Source organism: Dryobates pubescens, chromosome 28 (genome assembly GCF_014839835.1).
Source record: "Dryobates pubescens isolate bDryPub1 chromosome 28, bDryPub1.pri, whole genome shotgun sequence".
Taxonomy (NCBI): Eukaryota; Metazoa; Chordata; class Aves; order Piciformes; family Picidae; genus Dryobates; species Dryobates pubescens.
In genome coordinates, this window is record NC_071639.1 from 5,747,853 (window position 1) to 5,769,809 (window position 21,957).

The window sequence follows — 21,957 nt, forward strand, 5'->3', positions numbered from 1 at the left end:
CAAAATGGGGACTCATTTCCCAAAAGAAAACCAAGAATTGTGGCTTTCTCAATTCTGCTGAACTCTCATTTTTCTCATTAATAATATTCATGGAATAAGTAATTAAATTTTAGCTTTCTGTGGAGAAAAAAGAAAAAGAAGGGTGAAGCCATTATCCTTCTTCCTACTGTTGTCAAATTAATTGACAAATAGAGGCAGGATGGCTTTAAAACAAGTCACGTTCCTGTACAGGTGATGCTTTAGCTGCGATTCTCCACGAGTAACAGAATTCCTGTAATGTCAGTTTCAAAGGTTCAAGTCATGAAAAGTTTCATTCAGATCTATTATGCATGCAGGCTTTCCATGGCATTCTGTGCTGATGCTCAAGTACCACTTGCAAGGTTTGTTTCCCTTCAGTCAAATTCCGTATGAAAAGCAAAACAAGTGCATGGCTACTGAATCACCACAGTAAGCTCTTAATTACACCAGGTTAAAAGGCATCATTTCTTTAATTAGTACTTACTTAAGTAATTATCTGGGTGTACATGTGAGTTCTAGGTCTATCCTGTGTACCCCATTTGCTCTCTGTGTATTGTGATGCATTTCTGAGCTGCTAATAGCAAACCCATAAAATGGTGACCAATTTATCCAGTCCAGAACCTGCTGCAGTTAATTCAGAGATGCCCATCCCAAATATCTATACATGCATCCATGTATAGCTATGGAAAAGCAATCAGCTGAACTTCTGCTTCCTTTTATAGAGAATAAAGAGGAAAAGACTCATGCAAAGAAGGCTATGACTGAAACTAAGAAGAAAGGTATGATTTGGGAATGTTTCTTATTGATTTCATCCAGTTTTGATTTCCCCTCATGGTTCAAGTCTCACTGGTGTTTTTTAGGTTAATCTCATGTTTCTGCCTCTGAATTGCCCTTCTCTTAGTTTCTTAGCCAGTATTTGCATCTTACTGCTTCTTCAGTATCTGATGTCTGACGTGTTTTCAGCTTTTGATACATACTAAACTCTTATTCTAACACATAAACCATCCTGTTTGGTGGGCATCTATGGGCTTATTAAACCATTAATGGAGTCCCTATATATAGCAGGACATAGAGGTACTGCCTAACACAAAACTCATGGGAGATGTCACCTGGTTCATGGTATACCACTTCCTGAAGGACCAAAACTTGCAACGACTAAACCACAAAGCCTTGATATCCATCTAAATATCATTCCAGATCATTCATTCCCAGGAGGCATCCAAAATCCACTAAGGTCTTGCTTTCATGGGAAAATATTTTTGTCATTCATTACTTTTTAATGATCTCATTGCTACTGGAGCTTAAGCTAAAAGGTGCCACATTCACGCACTGATGGGTTTTGCCTAGCCTTTGATGAATTATTAAGGGTTCAAATCATCCATAGTTGATGCATGCTGATTAATTTTCATTTTCAGCTGATTGCTCTGTGACTAGTTGGGTGCAAGTGCTATAAGGGAATAATCTGAACTAAACTTCCAAGTAAGTCACAGGTTTTTTTCCAGCATGCGCCCACCAGGACTTGGCTGACTTCATATCTGAGTGTATGATTTAGAATTCTAGCATATTAAATTGCACTCTTTAATTAAATCTTAGAAAAAGAAGGGAGAAAAGAGAAAGCTCATGAGAAGACAGCTGTCCCTGAAAGCAAAAAAGCAGGTAAGAAATTGAAGCCTGTCTTTCTCTGCAGAAGGTATCTGACTACTTGGTGTAAACACTTTCAGGTTTTGCAGGATTTGAGGTAGGGGGTGTATGTAATTAATTATCACCACAGAATCCAAGCTGGAGATCTTTATATAGCTCAGAGTATATTAATATATATCTATGTGTGTAATGTGTCTCCTTTATCTTATATATATAGCACTTTGTACTTTAAATATATGTGCAATTTGTATTCTGTGAGTTTGGGACTTTTGCAAGCACATTTGAGACACTGCCTTCTCTACACACGAAATCAATCACGAACACAAATGGTTTCAAAGGGTACATGACTTGGAAAGACTGAATGGAGGACACAGATTTCTGCATGAAGTATTTAACTAATTCAGCTTATTTTAAGTAATAATTAGAAACATCAAGACATCAGTCAAAGCACAGAATGTGGTAGAAAATAATTATCTTTTTTGAGGGCTTATCCATGCTAGACAATAGATTTTTTTATTCAAAAGTTAATAATGAAGTTATTGAGTGCCCTGAACCTAATTCATTGTGTTTCATGCTATTTAGCATAAAATTAGATGAGAAACTGGCCCATACTGGGACCAGTGCTGTTTAATATATTAATCGATGATACAGACAATGAAATTGAGTGCACCCTCAGCAAGCTTGCAGATGACACCAAGTTGAGCGGTGTGGTCAGTGTGCCAGAGGGATGGGTTGTCATCCCAAGGGACCTGGACAGGCTGGAGAAGTGGGCCCAGGTGAACATCATGAAGCTCAACAAGGCCAAGTGCAAGGTCCTGCGCTTGGGTTGGGGCACTCCTTGTTATCAATAAAGGCTGAGGGATGATGTGATAGAGAGCAGCCCCGCACAAAAGGACTTGGGGTTATTGTTGGATGAGAAGCTGGGCATGAGCCAACAATGTGCACTTTCAGCCCCAAAGGCCAATGGCATCCTGGGGTGCAGCAAAAGAAGCATGGAGGGAGGGGAATCTGACACTGTACTGTGCTCTGGGGAAAGGTTTAAGGCCGAATTGCAGGATTCAGGCCCATAGGTACCATGGCCTCAAGGAAAGCCTTGTCCTCTGTTACCTGTTTATTGGAACCTGTTGAATTTTACCAAAAGCTGAAAGGACACATATCTCATTGATTATTGCCACTGGATTCCACAGGCCAATTTCAATACGCACCTGGCTTCTTTGCCATCGAGTTGTATGTGTCCCACAGAAGCTTTCTTATTCAAGTATTTATGGATTGCAAGAAAAACCTTAACTTAGGTTTGGTGCAACATAAAGATACACAGAGTGACACAGAATACTTTGGAGTACTATCCTGGTAGCCTCATATTTTAAGTCTTTCATAGTAGGGAGTGGCAAGCTGGGGAAGGGATAGTGATGAAAGGAAATACTCTGCTCCAAGTTGCATCTTTAAATGCATAAACATAGATTTAAAAAGAAAATAAGCTGACAATTCAAATATCTTTCCTAATTTTATTCTGGCTCCAAGCTTGTATTTCACTTGAGAATACAGAATTGTAAAAGATTACATTTTATGGCAGAGCTGCAGCATAAATTTATTAATACGCTCCTCTTCACAAGCTGTTGCTAAATCCAGTGAGTCATCCTACCAATGCTAGAAAGACACAAATTAGACAAATCGAGACATCCACACATTTCTGTCCCTTTTATTAGCTCCGTAGGCCCCTGCATTTTGAAGAGTTTGCCAGCCTTTGTGTGAGAGGATGGTAATCCATAATATATTCTCCCTACACATGTTGCTGTTATTCCTCATTCAGCTTGCTCTTTGAATGCGTGTGTACTTTCTAGCTGTGATTGGCAGCACCTATTGTTATCCCTAAAAGGTTTTAAGCCTGAAATAATTGCCACATTTGATCAACAGAATAGTAGTGCATAGCCCAGTTTTGAAATGAGGCACCTCAATGTCTGATAGTATTTACAGGCTTTCAGCAGCCACAGCAAACGAACCTTGAAGCGCTTGAATCAGCAGCACAGATAAGGATCCAAATGCAAGAGCATAGGAATAGCTGCCAATTTTCTTACCTTTTCCATTTAAAAAAATGAGGCAGAGGCCACTGCATTAAAAATAAACTCCTCACCCTGGTTTTCAAATCCCCCTGTTACTGCTGGGTGCCTCTGATTTTGTGTCTCATTTTGCTGTCCCCAACCTTTGCAGTTCCTAAAGCCGAGGTGTGTGTGGGGCATGCTGCCTCCTCGCTGCCACCCACACCTATTCCCATGCCAGCAGGAAGCTCCTTCTGGCAGAAGCTGGCTGCCTGGCACCCTGGTCCTACCTATGCTCCTCACCTTCTAGACGACTCTGATAGGAGTCCTGTTAACTCACAGAGGAGCAGTGGTGTGTACAGGCTGTCAGGTGCAAAAGAGAGAGGAAGAGATGCTCTGTAAGCACTAGGTGATAAAAACAGCTCTGAAATGATGTTCTGAGAGCAGCACTTCCCTCTATTCCTCTCCATTTCTCTTCCTGTAACAAGGAATGCATGTGATTGCAAATACTGAATATCTTTGTTGATTAATATTGCAAATCAGTGCTTTTGTCCAGGAGAAAATTTTACCTCTAGTGTTATGAGAATGGAGTGGTTTACTGCTCTCTGTTAACTGAATCCCTGTGATGTATTTGTTTATTTTCATGTCAGCTCACTCTGTTCCTGTCTTCCTCCATTCCTCTCTCTCTTTTGTTTTCTGCTGCTGCAGAGGAGCAGGAGTCATCTCGTGTGAAATGTTCGCAGTCTTTAGTGCAGACTGAACAGAGTGATTCTTAATTAGCTCTTAAAAATGCGCTGTAGATAAAACCACATTAATCCTCTGTCCTTCAGCTCATACAAAAACGTTGTGTTAATTGTCCTGAAAAATAGATAATTCCATTGTTACAAACTCAGAGGTCTTGCTTAAACAAACATAATTGTCAGACACAAGGGTCTGCCACAGCTACACTTCAAAGCACTTTACAAAAGTCTATCCATCACTACTCTGGATAAAGGAGCTGCATGCCCAAATCCCTGTGAAGGGGCTTGCTGAGCCTCAGCAGAGATGAGCCTTTGCCAGCTTCCCCCAAAGCTGTTGATGTTTGGCATGCATCACCTCAGAAGGCTCCAGCCTGCAGTATGAGACAAGGGACCCTCTGTTAATGCCTTGGTGCCCAGCTGAACATGCAAATGAGCACACAGTGACTGGTATTTTCAGGTACTCATGGTTGCTTGTAGAGTGTTTCCTGATGGTCCTTTTCTCAGAGATTCAACATTCTGGAGTCTCTCTGCTTCTTCTTGTAGCAGCTTTCCTACAAATTCTTGACGTTCACACACAGCTTTCCTCTTAAAGTTTTATTGCTGCAAACTCCTTTTGCACTCTGTTTTGGATCAAAATAACTCAGGCAATAAATGAGGCTGTGAAGTCATGAAAATGCCAGCCAGGATTGTTACACCATTTCCTAACTAAAGCTTTGCTCAGTTGTCACTGATGATCTTGCCTTCCTGTGACTGCAAGATAATTTCAAATAATAATGGAAATAAAAATACCAAGGTCTTATGCAGCATTGTTTGATAGTCAGTCTTAGAACCACTTCAGAAGTGGTCAGTGCCTTTTTCTACACTTTCCACACAGGGAAATTCAGACATGTCACTCAGGCATAGGTCTTATATATCTTCTGAACACCAGGCCAGTTCTGGCTGGACTAAAGATCCCAAACTTTTACATACTTTCATTATTTCCCCAATGAAGAAAAGCAAAGCAGGCATGCCAACAAATGCAAGTGATTTTTTAGAAAGAAAGTGGTTTTGCTTGGAAACAAACAAATATTCAAGAATCTCTAGGCAATGGAATGGAATGGAATGGAATGGAATGGAATGGAATGGAATGGAATGGAATAGAATAGAATAGAATTAACCAGGTTGCAAGAGACCTTCAAGATCATCATGTCCAACCTATCATCCAACACCATCTAATCAACCAAACCATGGCACCAAGCACCCCATCAAGTCTCCTCCTAAACACCTCCAGTGATGGTGACTCCACCACCTCCCCAGGCACCATATTCCAATGGGCAATCACTCTTTCTGTGAAGAATTTCTTCCTACCATCCAGCCTAAACCTCCCCTGGCACAGCTTGAGACTGTGTCCTCTTGTTCTGGTGCTGGTTGCCTGGGAGAAGAGACCAACCTCCACCTGGCTACAACCTCCCTTCAGGTAGTTGTAGAGAGCAATAACGTCTCCTCTGAGCCTCCTCTTCTCCAGGCTAAACAACCCCAGCTCCCTCAGCCAGCTACCTCCCTGAGCAGTTCTGTTTAGCAGAGATAAAACAAGTCAAGGTCTTGGTGTGAGCATCTACTCATCCCAGATGAAAAAAGTGTGATTTGACTTGTATTTTGTTGTGCTGGTACATGCATGCTCCCAACAGAGCATCCAAGCCCTTGAAAAGGACCACTGTGACCCCTGTCTAAATCAGGGAGCTAGGCTGCTGTGGGCTGCACATTCAGTGCTGTGGATACTTCTACCATAGAATCACAGAATTATTTGGATTGGGAAAGGCCTTTAAGAACATTGAGTCCAACTGTTAACCCAGCACTGTCAAGTTCCATTAAAGTATGTACCTAAGTGCCAGCTCTCTATGTCCTTTAAATATCTCTGGGGATTGGGACTACACCACTTCCCCAGGTAGCCTGTTCCAGGGCTTTACACATGCTGGGCAGTTTCCAGCCATTTTGCCCCAAGCCTGGAGCATTTCAACAGGTTGTTGCAACCCAAGTGTGGGACCTGATACTTGATCTTGATGAACCTCATTCCATTGGCCCATCAAGCCAGTTTGTCCAGATCTCTTTGTAATGCTTTTCTGCCCTCAAGCAGATCAACATTCCCACTCAACATTAGTGTCATCTGCAAATTTATTGAGGGTGCACTCAATCCTTTCATATGCAGCACTGATAAAGATATGTCTGTGATAAAGTTGTATCTTGACACATGATACCATGTCATATATTTTACACCAGGCAGTGCTGGCAGAGGAAGGGAGTGGTGATAATCTCTCTAGCTACTAAAGTAAATCTGCCTCCTGGATAGGAAAAGCCTCTGGGGTCTAAAGTTACAAACACTGAGGTATATTTTAATTATGTCCCTGTAACAATCAAGCAAATTCACTCTTCAGGTGTGAAAGCTTAAAATAAATGTTAATCTTACATGGAAAAACTGAAACCATTACCTTGTGAATGCCACAGAACCAGGCTAACCAGATTCTTCTTGCTAACCAGTGATCAGGTGAGACTCCATAGCTGGTGGGAAAGTCTGTGTTCAATCACACTTTGGAGGAGGGATGTTACAGTACTAGATAGGCAGAGCTGAGTAAAGGTGATCAGGGAAGACCAAACAAGATCTACAAGGTCCCAGTGAGTGTCCACGGATTTGTTGTCATATTTATTATCATCAGCTGTACTTCCTTTGCTTTAAATGCCATGATTGCAATTTGCAGAGAGGCCATTATTTAAAAGGAAATGGAGGGGAAAGACCACTTAATCCACCAACAGAGTGTCCTTTGCTAGTGCACTCTATATAGACAGGAAGACAAATTCCTCTGATCATTTAAAAATTCCTGGTCTGAACAACAAACAGAAAATCCATTCAATTTTGTGACTTCCTTGGCTTAACCATTGCTATTGCAGTCTTGACATGAGTCCTTCCATTACAATAAGAAAACAGCTACTGACACCTGGTGGTAACCCATCTTTTTCTTCATTCTGTATGCCTGGTGTTATGTTTGCTTTCAAATGTGGCTGTTCAGACTTCCCTGATGAAATGATAAGCTGGTTACTTATTTCCCTATGCTCCTTATCCTGTGGCTTTCATGGGTAGAAAGATGTTAGGCTGTCGTCCATGCGTAACACCAGCCTCAGAAGAACCATTCTGCAGTACCTGTGGGACTGCCAGAAAAGTAAAAAATAATCAAAATATACCTTCTGACAGAAGTTTGCACTCAGGAAAAAACACCATGCTTGGCATACACACTGATCTAGAGGAGTAGATGCAAATCACACTGCCTGAAATGCTTTAGGCCGATACAGTTTTGCATTAGTGGAAGCTTTTCAGACAGAAGCCCTGCACCAGCCCTCAGCACTTGTGGTATTTATTAAGCCACAGAAATTCTGGACTGGCATTCCTGCACAGTTACCAGCAGATGATGTTATTCACTCTTCTTCCTCTGGCACAGACAGGGTTTAGTGGGACCTCTTGACTTTGATAAAAATTTCCTGTTTATGGGGCTTTGTACAACAAAATCACAGAAAGTGGAGATGGAAATGACCTACTGGGTCATCTAATCCTTCCCTCTGGATAGGCAGGATAATTCCTTACAGAATATCTTCTAGTGCTTTATCCAGTTTAGGTTTAAATATCTGAAGGAACTGGGCCTTCATCAATTCCCACAGAAGATAATTCTGCAACCTAATAGATCTCACAGTTAAGAAGTGTTTCATTCCAGTCCAGCTAAATTTTCCCTTGCTTAATTTTAGCCCATTACTCAGGGTTATATTCTCTTGTGACACACATATATAGTCTTTCTAACCTCAGGGTCCAATTCCCTGCTGCCTCATGTTATATTGCCACTTACATTTACATCTGGAAAGCATCTTTAAAATGGACAAGGTGAATGGCAAGCTGGGGATGAAATTTTTTCATACACTCATGAAATTATACATCTTGCAACAAGGGAAACACCTACCATGGCCACACATTTTCAGATCACTCAGAAGACTGGAACTTGCATGTTGATATGGTGTCCAAACTGGAGAAAGAACAGAAAAGTCATTCAAGTTATTTACAAATTAAAGCTATGCTTCACAGCGTGGAGTTCAATTCATCTGCTCATTTCAGAGAGGAAGTATTTTACACATCTCTTTGGAAAGAAGTGACTTTGTGTATACTAAGGGTCCCTGTACTCAACACTGGTTAGGCCACACCTTGACTACTGTGTCCAGTTCTGGGCCCCTGAATTTAAGGACATTGAGACTCCTGAACATGTCCAGAGAAGGGCAATGAGGCTGGGGAGAGACCTCGAGCACAAGCTCTATGAGGAGAGGCTGAGGGAGCTGGGACTGTTTAGCCTGCAGAAGAGGAGGCTCAGGGGAGACCATATTGCTCTCTACAGCTACCTGAAGGGAGGTTATAGTCAGGTAGAGGTTGGTCTCTTCTCCCAGGCAACCAGCACCAGAACAAGAGGACACAGTCTCAAGCTGTGCCAGGGGAAGTTTAGGCTGGAGGTGAGGAGAAAGTTCTTCACCGAGAGAGTAGTTCACCATTGGAATGTGCTGCCCAGGGAGGTGGTGGAGTCACCATCCCTGGAGGTGTTCAAGAGGGCACTTGGCGCCATGGTTTAGTAGTCATGAGGTCTGTGGTGACAGGTTGGACTTGATGATCTTTGAGGTCTTTTCCAACCTTATTGATTCTAAGATTCTAAGTACCTTCACAGGAGAAAAAAAATAAAAGGATTCTGGCTACTATAGCTCCCTTCAAACTGGCACTGAGAGTTTAACAAGAATGAATGACTGGGAGCTGAAGCTAACTGAATCCAAACTGAAAATGAGGCACATGTTCTTAACACTAAGAGCGATAAAATGCCACAGTACAGGTTGGATATAGCTTTCCCTGAAGTCTGCAGAGGGTGATGGTTTACCTAGCAGACGACACACCTTAGCTGAAAAGGTGCCTAGTTGAAATGCAGGAGTTTTTGACAACAAATTGTCAGGCTAGATAACATGATGGTGTGTTCTAGACTTGAGCTTTATGGGCCTATAATCTCAGAAATACACATGATAAACTGAAAGAGAGTGCAGTGGAAAGTCAGTGCAGGAGTGCAGCTGGAGAAAACCATCTCGCAGATTCATTGGGAAAGTGAAAAATGATAACCATGTCTTCCTCTCCATGACTTTTGAAAACCAGGATTTCCTCTAAGTATCCTGGCTTCCATGGAAAAAAGGAAATCCTGGTTTTCTACTTGGTGCTTCCAAAAATCATCAAGAGGCAGATATGGCTATTGAGTGGAAAAAGAAAAACCAACAAATTATATCTCTCAACAAAATGTAAGAATAGAAATGGGGTCACAGTGAAGGACAGGGCAACAAATCTGTCAGAGCAGAAATGCAAACACATCAGAAAAGCAATTCCCATGGTCTCCATGTGACTGGCTGTTAAGGGGATTTCCTCCTGAAACAAGACAAAAGGGAGATCAAATATGTCCTACACTGAAAGTTTCAAAGCACTCAGCAGATTTTGAATTCTGTGCTCCATCACCAGCAGTGATTGACAACATGATTTCAAAGACCTAAAGATGTAGCATGGCAACTGGTGGGATTTGCAAGCACGTCAAAGTAGGCCAGGCACATAACTCCCATTGATTTTCTGTGAGAACTAAGCTCCTAAACGCCTCTATAACTTTTGAAAGAAAGTACAGAGGCTGCAAGTTCACTGTGATGTTCCTGAAAACATGTTCCCTTACTGCCTGTTGAAAGAGTTCTTCAGCTGGGAATGGTAATATTGTGTGTACCAAGACCAAAACAAACACTTGTGCCTTTCCAGGACATGGTCAGGGTGCAGTGCTCAGGAACTGGTAATGTAAAATGCAAAGAGATAGAGTTTTTCCTGCCTTCCCTTTGTCTCTCCCTCTCCTCACATTAACAACTGACTCTTCATCATGATTGATGTGGCAACTCTGAGGTGAAAGAGTGGCCTTTGATTTCTTTTAGTATGAATCAGCTTTAGAGGAGACTATCTACCTTCCCATCCTTGACCACCTCCATGTGGTGCACAATGAAAGCTCTAGAATAGAAGGTGAATATTCACTTTCTGAGGTGCCTGCTCTGTCCATGAGAAGTTTGCAGCAGATTAATAAGCATTAAGCACCTCTCAGTTAGCAGCAGATTAATAAGCTTTGAGCACCTTTCAGTGGCCCCCTTTCTGACTATTGTGAGTTGAGGTATTCCAGGCTGTAACAAATATTGCTCAGCCCAGATGTGTTTGTTTGGTCTTTCCCATCCTTGACTGCACAATGCAGGGGGTAATTTGAGAAAGGCAGAGAATGATAGTGGAAAGATCTAGATGGCAAAAAATTAGAGGTATCAACCCTTTAATAAATACAGAACACAGGGACAAGGCTTGGGCTTGCGCTACAAGCTCACTTTTTGATCATAGAATTATGGAATTGTTAGAGTTGGAAGGGACCTCAAGGATCATCCAGTTCCAACCCACCTGCCATGGGCAGGGACTCTTCACACTAGATCAGGTTGCTCAGAGCTCCATCCAGCGTGGCTGCAAAAACCTCCAGGGATAGGGCCTCCACTACCTCCCTGGACATCCTGTTCCAGTGTCTCACCACCCTCATGGTGAAGAACTTCTTCCTAACAGTTAGCAAAAGAATCTTCCTTGAACAAGGCACAGGAGTTACTTCAGTGTCTGATAAGCAGTCTCTTCTGATGCTGTGCTGTCATTCTTGTAGAGATTTCTTTTGGGGAAATGTGATGCTAGAAATAATCAAGCTTGAAGGTGAAGCACACTCAGTCTAAAGTCCATACAGGTAGCCAAATAATCAGTTTGCCTTTGGACTTTCAGATGTGTAGAATGAAGTACCTGTGCTGTGCAAGCAGCTGGGTAGCACAGCTTTAATTAAAAAAAAAATCTAATTTATTGCACCAACTCTGTTTGTGTTGTTCTGGGGATTAATGTAATGTTTATTTTTCCAGTCACATCCAGAAATAACAGGATTAGAATGCCTATGCCTCAAACAACTCAAAGTTAATCTTTTTAATGAAGGAAAACTGTTCTGTGCCCTCAAAATAAGATGTACATCTGAGTCAGCAGGCCTGATGTTTAGGATAATTATTCCATGTGAAACACCCATGCACAGACACCAGCCAGGTTCCAATGATATATCTGTGCAGTGCTATCTCTTTTCTGCTGTCACTCAACAGATGAGTTGAAGGCTCGACCCGAAGCTAAATAAGCCAGAAGCAATCTTCAGAGCTTGGGATCAGGTTGACTTTCTTTCTTTCTTTTGCTTTACATTTAAAAATAAGAAGCAAATTTCCCCTTGACTTTTAAATGAAGTTTTAAATGCATTTACTAAGTTGCAGTGAGCACAGATTTGGTAAAGACTGTCATGCCACTTCAGTTTCTTGGATGAATCTCCCATACAAAGGTTCATAGACTAGAGGTATTCCTGACTTAGAACACCCTTTGTACTTCACTCTTAGTTGCAATTGCATAACCTTTCAGTAAATACTTCAAATGCCTCTACCTGATCTGATTTTCAAGAAGCAGAGCCAGCTCTGTAGCTCTGCTATATGTAACTCTGAGAAAGTAAATCGGATGAAGTCTTATTGAATGATTAGGATAATAGAATGGGCAGATGTTCTTAAGTGGAACAGCCATACATAGCTGTGGTTATAAGTGCATTGATTTTTAGCTTGATTGCAGTAGGTTCTGCATGAGGTTGCTTTCTCATAGATTTTGCTTCACTTACAAGAGTGTAATCAGAGTAATGTGTCACCTATCAAGATGAACGGATGAGATCATTCAAGTGAGAATGCTGGCTGCATCTGTGTATAGGAGCATGGAAAATATCTTCATCCTAGTGATAATCACAGAATGCTAGGGGTTAGAAGGGAGCTCTGAAGATCATCATGTCCAACAACCCTGCCAGAGCAGGATTACCTAAAGCAGATCATGACCACCATGGTGATGGGCCTTAAAGTCTCCAAAGAAGGTGGCTCCATCACCTCTCTGGGTAGCATGTTTCAGTGCTCTGCCACCTTCAAAGTAAAGAACTTTCTTCTCATGTTTAAATGGAACTTCCTGTTTAAGTTTATGCCCATCACCTCTTGTCTTGTCACTGGGGACCACAGAGAAGAGTCTGGCCTCATCCTCCTGAAATCCACCCCTTGGATATTTTCAAGCATTAAGAAGATCGCTTCTCAGCCTCCTCTTCTCTGACCTAAATGTCTACAGATACCATCTGTACCTCCATCTATTCAATAGAAAGAAAGAAAATGGGATGTCTTGAGAGGTATAAAAAGAGAGCTATGTTGAGAACACATAATATACAAACACTTAAAGTCTATTCTGACTGCAAAGAACACACCCTCTTGTGAATCATTCAGAAAGTAATGGTGCTGAGCTTTCCTAAGAAAAATTTAGAGGGTATCTAGTCTCTAGATTTAGAGAGTATCTAGTCTCCACACTGCTGAAGAAAATGTTCAGCTGTTATAGTATTTACAGTAATTCAAATGACAGTTTATTCCAGGAAAAGATCTGATTCTTGTATTTTAGGAATTAATGTTATTACCTGCATTTGCCACACAAAACAAAAAGCATTACCTTTCCCCTAAAGGACTGCAGGTTGTGCAATTAACTGCACTTACAGCTTCCTGTGTGTGGATGACTGTGATCTCACACCGTCCTCCAGAGTTTTGCTTTTTTAAACCACCCCTGCTGAAAGCAAAAGGCAGTGGAACATATTTCCACTTTCTCTGCAGTGGGGGAGATTCAAGCCATTTCAACAATTACAAAGTAGAAAGGAGAAATCACTAATTAGTGGAGCCATGAATCACTGGTAGAGTTGAAACTAGGTATTCCTAGAGTGCAGGCTGCTTCTGCCTTAAAGTGTAGCTGAATCTCTTGTTTGCTCACGTCCCTCTCTCCTTGCTTTATTTTTCACTCTTGAGCAAACTTTCTTGATGATCTGGGGAAACCTGTTTGAGGCAACATGTAGTATGACAGCCATACAACCTTCTGGAAAGCTCTGAGGGTTTTAGGCTGCTGCCTGCCTCTGGTCCTGTGCAGCTCACGGCTGAGTAAGAGTAGAGAACGTAGAGTAAATAGTGATGGACAGAGTGGTGTGAGGTTATAATGCAGTGGGGAAGGAACACACAAGGGCTGGTGAGCAGAAGGGACTTAGGGACTTTTAAAAAATGAAGAAAGTATCCAAAAGCTAAAAACTAAAACCGAGTAGGAAGTAAATAGGGAAGATGGTGAGGAAAGAGAGCACCTTTCACACAAAGTGGAAAGCTTGAGTATTTATCTCACTTCAATGGAAAATTATCTGCCAGAATTTTAGAGCACTACCACAAATTTTCTGCTGTAATCAACAACAGAAGGTGTTAGTCAGCTAGCTAGATTTCATAGCCCTAAATTCTTCAAACCCCTCTGTATCCCCATGGTTCAGTCTCATGTTGCTTGAGAAGACAATTTTACCTTCCAGAAGCCTCACTTCCTCCCAGTTTTACCTAGCAATAGTAACATGCATTGCAGTTTCCCCTCACTCCATGTCCTACAGCCTGAAGAAATTTAAACCCAAAATCTGCAGACTGTGATTCAAGGCTCCCTGGCCTTTGCCAATGGATTTGCCTGTTATTTCCAGCTTATTATTAAAGAGATCCAGTTAAACTCTGGTCAGGGGGTTTATTGCTGTCACCAAATGGGTCAGGGAACTGCTCTTGAACAGCAGCAGTGCAGTCCCTTGTGCACATTTTCAGCCTTGCCAGTGCAGTGAGGTGCCTTTCTTCTGCTCACCAAGAAATGATATTTTGGAAAGGCAAGAGGAGTTTTTGTCAGCAGTTGTCACAGAGCATATGGCAACATCATGCTCAGTGATTAAAATGGGGAACAAAATCAACTGTTGGTCCAAACACAGAATTTTCCATGTGGGAGAAATGTTGGCAGCTCCAAGGATTTTGTGCCAATGTCAAATTTTTAGGGTTTGGGGGAAAGTGTGTTAAAAGATGAGTCTTACATTAGTATGAGCAGTTTTGATAGAGCCTTCCTGGACTTGAAGTCCACTGAAAAGATGAAACACCACTGATTTAATTCTCTATAATTCAAAATTGTTTAGATCTTAATTGTAAAATGAAGACATTACAATAGGAAGTGTAGGCACTCTGATAAAATGCCTCTGCATGTGAGTATCTGCTGTTTCAGAAGTGATTGAAATCAAAATGAAGAAGCTTTGAGATGTGGTGAGATGCCAAGTACTTCATTAATGCCACACAATTAGTGTAAAAATGTCAAAAGTGGGATAAATTAAAAAGCAACAAATACTCAGAACTGAACACTTCTCAAAGTGTTGGAATATTAGTTGAAACCAGTAAGAGTCTGAGGAGATAAGTTGTGAGAACTCCAGATAAATGAAAAGAAAAAGGAACTTGTAGCACTAGCACAGCGTATTTCAACAGGAGGTTTGAGAATGCTTGTTTAATTACTATATGTTCCATGGCAGTTCATTTTTCATAGTGCTCAGCTATCTGGGGTGCCTTGCTCTTTTATCACTGCAAATCACATTAACTGCAGATCTTGCTACTTAATAAATTGTTTTTAAATTCTGGTACATCTGCTAGCTTGGGAGCAGGCTGTACTGAGACTGGTCTCTAGGCGACTTTAATCATGTTTTTCATTCACATGATGGAAATTCTCAGCCATCGGATGCCACCTGCTATCATTTTTATTTCCACTCTTGTGAACTCTTGCTGAAGACAGCAAAGGGAACATTAGCTGTCATACTTGTCTAAAAAGCTCTGCTGGTGTGTTGCATTTGCAAAGCCAGAAGCGAGATCCCAAAGCATGATCTTGAGTGTGCTTTGGTCAGGAATAAAAGGAGCCTTGTTTTTTTTAACTGAAAAAGCAGCACAGTTTTAACTTCATAGGATCATAGAATCAATAAGGTTGGAAAAGACCTCAAAGATCACCAAATCCAACATGTCACCCAAGACCTCATGGCTACTAAACCATGGCACCAAGTGCCACATCCAGTCCCCTCTTGAACACCCCCACCACCTCCCTGGGCAGCACATTCCAATGGCTAACAACTCTCTCTGTGAAGAACTTTCTCCTCACCTCCAGCCTAAACTTCCCCAGGTGCAGTTTGAGACTATAGAAGAGATTCAAGAGATTGGAAAACGCAATTTCCACTTTATAACATGATTCTCTCTAATTCTTGAACTTCCTGTTTGTTTTTCTGTTCTGTTCTCTCTTTCCATTCTTACTTTTAATTACAAACCAAATTGAATATCTAAGAAGTGGTAGAAGCCAGGCAAAACCACAAAATGTGTGTAAGGCTTATTAGAAAAATTCTTCTTTGAGCCAGCTGGTGGAGCTATGGTCACATAGGCCTACTTGTTTTCTGTAGATAATTAACCAGTTAGTGGTGTTTCATTAAGCCCCTTTTAGTATGTGATCAGAAGATAAAAGATAGAGAAGAAAGGTGGTCAGTGCTAGCTGAGGCTGACAATGAGGATTCTTCCCTTAGCAACTGATTAACATATTAACTTTCTCTTTAGTTTTTAATTTACTGAATCATACTTTTCAGAGGCATCTAGTAATTCCTCAAGATCTTGGTTCTTAGAACTGATCAGCCAGTACACGGGAATCCTTACATCCTCAGAACCCTTAACCTTAGCTATTGGGTTACAGAGTGTTTGGATAGGATATTAGCTGCCTTTCAGATGATTCACCGTGGCTGCCTACTGATCTCAGATCACTTTCTGCTTGCAAATGTGATGTCACTGACATGTTCCTTCATCAGTTTCCACAAAGAAAGGTTAGTTTAGATACAACATATAAAATAATGCTTCCAAAGGGAAAGCAGTTTTAGGCAGCTGTTTTAAACAGCTTGTCATTAGCAGAGCTATCAATATATTGACTCTGCAATATAAATTTTTCTAAGTAACAGTTTCAATCTAAGTTTGGTTTGGTTATTTTTTATATGCTCATATATATTGAAGCCTTTCAAGGGAGTACAATTGGAGACCCATTATATTTCTTAGAACTAAGTTTTACATATAAAAACTATGGGTGATATGGAGCTGCTGAAGATCTGCTGTACTGAAATGTATTGTAGGTCCATGCATGAAAAGAAAAAAGCTGTAAAAGCTTCAAGAACCTCACATCTAGAATTCATTTCAGAGCAGTACTTAAAATGTTCCATTTGGGAAGTTTGTTTAAACTCAGCCAACCACACTGCACTGGGGCATCCTTGTCTAATGGCTTGTTACCAACTTCCTACTGACTCAGTGGCACGAAAGGCACTCTATAAGCTTAGAGGGATTTTTTTTTCCTTGCCCCATGTGTAGTTTAGATGTCATTTGCAGTTACTGTGTACTGCTAGTTTACTTCAAAAGAATGCTGATCGAGGCCTGAGGAAAAGATTGAGCTATGTGCTAAAAAGAGGCAAAAGAATAAAGTACTGCTTTGCTGTTCTGCTGAGATAGATCTGTGCTGGCTGCCAAATGCTCATTCCTAGTTAGAATTCAAAATTGATCCTTTTAGCCTGTACAGATAAGAACAAAGTCAGATCATGTTTGTTTAAATATTTGGTGTGGTTTTAATAACACAGTTTAAAAAAGAAAGGAAAAAAAGTTTGACTGTACTTTAATCTTAGTCAGGAACCTGTTCATTCACCTGGGAAGAAGGGAGCTGGTACAACCATGCTTGCTTTTGGAGAATACAGACCAGAATATAACTTGTCCTCAGATATCTCCTGAGAATAACTGTAAAAAGAAAAGGGTGCTTCACAGTCCTCTAGAGCTGATGGATTTGTTAGCTATGGTGCTTAGCCTCTTAAGTCTGTCACAGGTGCTTTTAAAAAAGCCCATGGCTAGGGTTGTCAGAGCTATTCAAGTATTTTGAATTGCTCAGTATTTGATGGTTAACATAAGCCCTTTAAGAAGATCTGAATATGAAACCTGTCCTCAAACACTTCTGCAAAATTTAACGTTTCAGATAAGACACCAAATTACTAAAAGCATCAGATTTTGAAGTTTTATCTCTTATAGTAAGTCTACTGCATCATAGAGTGGCTGGAGTTGGAAGGGACCTTAAAGATCATCTTGTTCCATCCCCACTGCAATGGGCAGGGACACCTCCCACTAGATCAGGTTGCTCAAAGCCTCACTCATTCTGATCATTCTATCCTGGTCTTAAACACTTCACCCATGAGGTGTCCACAGCTTCTCTGGGCAACCTGTTACAGTGTCTCACCACCCTCATAGTAAAGAAACTCTTCCTAATGTCCAGTCTAAATCCACCCTGCTCTAGTTTAAAACCATTGAATGAGGGAGGGTTTGTTTCTTTTGAATTTTGTAAAAGTGGGGCTTTTCTTGAAAATTAAATGAATTCCCTAGTGTTGGATACCAAATAGCCCTATCACCACTGCCAAGGAAATTCAGACCATACTGCCATTTAGACCATACTACTACTGGTCAAGGCTTCTAGACCACCCAGACTGAAGTTCATGTGTTCTGTGTGTCCTAATGCAGTTACATGGCATCCAAGAAGTGTAGACATCATTCTCATGCCATACACTTGCATTTCCTGTTGCCAGAATTCAGATGTAAAGATTTAAAGAGAAAATACCTTAAAGCTCAGCAGATTGTTCTTCGTAGGCTAGTTGGCAAAGATGCATTTAGGGTGATGTTCATATACTGCCTAACAATGGTTTTTGGGGAATTTCATCTGAAAATTCCTCTTCTTAACTAAGCAAAAAAAATCAGACTACAGAGAGGCCAGAGAGCTTGGGTGTGTTTTGGTTTGTTTTGGTTTGGTTTAAAGACATAATGGCTACAAAACCTTGATGTAATATGTGTTTCCCAGCCACACTCCTATAGATTGAAAGTTAAACCCTAGACCAAAACGAAAATGAACAAAGTGAGATGCTCATTGACTTAAATTACACTAATATAACTCATTCTTCCATTCCCTTTTGGTTTTGTTTTCCTTTTGAGTCAGTTATTTGTGTATTACAGCAGGTCACTACATTTAGGGACCTCAACAGTTTTCCCTCCTTTTGTGAGATCTACTAATTGTTCAGATTGTTACAGTAAGGTCTTTCATTTCATTCAGGTGTGAGGTGCCTAGATATGAATGTTGTATATTTTCAAAGGAACCTCTGTGGTTCAAGGTCCTACAAAACCTCTGAACAATTTTCTATGAATCATTCCAGCCTAGTTCATAGAATCATAGAACTGTCAATGTTGGAAGAGACCATAGAATAGAATAGAATAGAATAGAATAGAATAGAATAGAATAGACCAGGTTGGAAAGACCTTAGAGATCATTGTGTCCAATCTATCACCCAACATTATCTAATCAACTAAACCATGGCACCAAGCACCCCATCCAGTCTCTTCCTAAACACCTCCAGTGATGCTGACTCCACCACCTCCCTGGGCAGCACATTCCAATGGCCAATCTCTCTCTCTGTGAAGAATTTCTTCCTAACATCCAGCCTAAATCTCCCCTGGTGCAGCTTGAGACTGTGTCCTCTTGTTCCAGTGCTGGTTGCCTGGGAGAAGAGACCAACCTCCACCTGACTACAACCTCCCTTCAGGGAGTTGTAGAAAGCAATAAGGTCTCCCCTGAGCCTCCTCTTCTCCAGGCTAAGCAACCCCAGCTCCCTCAGCCTCTCCTCACAGGGCTGTGCTCCAAACCCCTCCCCAGCTTCGTTGCCCTTCTCTGGACACCTTCCAGCAGCTCAACATCTTTCCTAAACTGAAAGGCCCAGAACTGGACACCGTAGTCAAGGTGTGGCCTAACCAGTGCTGAGTACAGGGGCAGAACGACCTCCCTGCTCCTGCTGGCCACATTATGAGATGCCCAAGTATGCTTTAGAAATCAAACTTTAGGCATCTTGGCTGAGAATAAAAATATTTACATTGTTTTATCAACGTGTGCTATAAGAATGGGTTCTTGCTAAATTTTTCTGCTCTTCAGAAAAAAAGAAAAACATTACAAATACACCAAAAAATGTCTCCAAATTATAACATTTGCTTACTGGAAGAATTGTCCAGATATTTAGATGGAATTTACTGTATTTTGTGTATTTATGAAGATGGGGGTGGGGGGAAAGTTGATTCTTTTATCATAAATTACAGCTCTAAAATACATTAAAGCATGTTGTCCTAATAAATGATGACTTATAAGAAACAGGGGGCGGGGGGTAGGGGGGAAAGGAAAGGAAGAACTTGAGGGCTTTATTTAGATCCAGTCTGTTATTGTAAATGATGCTCCCAATTTATTTATTTTTCTGTAACCTCCAGCAATGGAAGATTATTGTGATAAATTATTCATATTGCTGCAATATGCACCTTTTAAAATTTCCATATCTGGCAACTAATAGGCACTTCTTGAATGCTTCAATAGGTTCCTTAGCCAGATAACATGGCTGAAAGCTGCCTCATGATTAATTTCATCTAAATGTGGTAATTATCATACTTTGAAGTAATGCCTGCAAAACATGCTTTCACAGAGAGTTAGGGGAAGCAGAGGATTAACCTAGAAACATTTCAGTTCAGAGCAGCATTTCACCCAAATAGAAATGTATTTTCCTCTGAATTTTTCAAGACTTTCTATTACACCACTTGGCAGTCATTTGCATTACCTTATCTCCTATCAACCTTTTCACAGCAATTTAGAGAGCAACAGAAGCTGAAGCAGCCTTCTATTGCGCTCAGTAATGGGGCAGTCTTGGTTTCACAAGCTACTGATTTTGGCAGCTTCTGCCCTGAAGAATTTCTTGTATTAGTGTTTAAGAGCACAGTTAATTGATCTTTCAATTGCTGTGTTATGGACACAGGCATTATGGATGCAAGGTGGGAAAGGGTCTAGAGGCTGAAGGAACTGGGCTTGTTTAGTCTGGAGAGGAGGAGGCTGAGGGGAGGCTTCTCTACTACTCCCTGAAAGGAGGTTGTAGCCAGGTGGGGGTTGATGTCTTTAATCTAGTATCAGGTGATGAGAGGAAATGGCCTGGAACTGTGCCAAGGGAGGTTTAGATTAGGAAAACTTTCTTTACAGTAAGAGTGGTCAGGTTCCTAAGCTATTCCAGGCTGGCTCGGATTCGGTAAGAGTCATATGTGTGATCTTATTCACAAACATCCATTAGCTTGAACTTTGAGAGAGGTTTGGAGACACAGGAATCTACTCCAGGCTGGATTGAAGGGATGGCTCAAATTCTCTCTCTGTTCCTTTTAGCTGGAAATCCTCAGTTTATTTTGTCATGTGGGAATATGTGGTAGTTTTGGCTAGGTGTTACGTGGAGCTTCCCAAACTAGGCCTAAATGTTATGGTTGTCAACAACTGCAGGAACTTAATGCTTTTCTTCTTGCCTCTATACTTAGGTTCCTAAGCACATCCTCCCTTGTGTTTCTGCAACCTGGCACAGTACACTGGGGCGGGGGGGGGGGGGGAGCAGCCATGGCTCAGCAAGCACACATAAACCATGGTAACTCAATAACATGCCAAATCTCACAGACTACTATATTGTGATATTCAGACAGGTTTTGTTGCATTTACACTTCAGGTTCAATAAGTGCAACTGTACCATGAATCAGAGAGAAGTGAACTGATTCACTGCATCACTCAAATGTACTTTGCAGTAAATAAGCTGTTTCCCCTCCCAAAGCACACACTGCAGTTTTCTGTCTGCCTATGTTCTTTGTAACTATATTTTGATGCATATGTGTGGGGTTTTTTTTATGTTGCAGATAAAAAAGAAGCTGCTGCATCCAAAGAGCTCAAAAGTAAGAAACTACTGTACCATAGGTTATGATCTCTTTTGCATGTCATGTAGATTCAAACAGCATGTTTCAATAATCCAAAATAAATAGTTACTGAGTTGTTGAAAGTACAAAGTTGCTACACCATTGATAATTGTAAAGTGACATGTTTGGACTTCAGCTGCCTCCTACTTTCTGGATTCTTTCTTATCCTACTTCTGATTCCACACTGCTCTTCATGGCTGACAGTTTTGCTTTCACCTCTTTTCCATCACTGTCTTCAAAAACAAAGGTTTCACAGGGAAGGAAAGGTCAATGAAATCTTAGCTGAACCTGCTCTCAGTGGCAGCAGTTTTGGTAAATAGGCTGAAAAAAAATGAGACTCCAATATCCTGAGGACCACCAAATGTATCTTCACAAGTTCAAGACAAGGGTCCTGCCTGTCTGCTTGCTTCAGATTCAGACAGAGAGACTTCTGAGGCAGAGGAGAGGTAGGGGCTGGGCTCTTCTGCACAAATAACAAAAAGAATCCTCTGAGAACATGGTATAGTTAACAAGGGAACTCTTACATCTTCCTGTTCTACAAATTTGCAGATATCTATGCCTTAGAACAGCAAGGAGTGTAAGACAATTTCACTAGTCAGACTTCATCTGCTCAGTTCTCTGTTCCTAACATACAGCACGTAAGAAACATTAGGAAAACTACGGGGCTTTGAAATCTCACTCACATTCAT

The 21,957-nt window shown here is 41.1% G+C and overlaps 1 long non-coding RNA gene across 1 annotated transcript; it reads left to right on the top strand.

Moving 5' to 3' along the window:
* The first annotated feature begins 731 nt into the window (after positions 1 to 731).
* On the top strand, positions 732 to 21,247 carry LOC128898621 (uncharacterized). The gene is made up of 3 exons (XR_008462921.1): positions 732 to 797; positions 1,612 to 1,674; positions 21,212 to 21,247. It is a non-coding gene; the product is annotated as an uncharacterized LOC128898621 (long non-coding RNA).
* Positions 21,248 to 21,957: the final 710 nt, after the last annotated feature.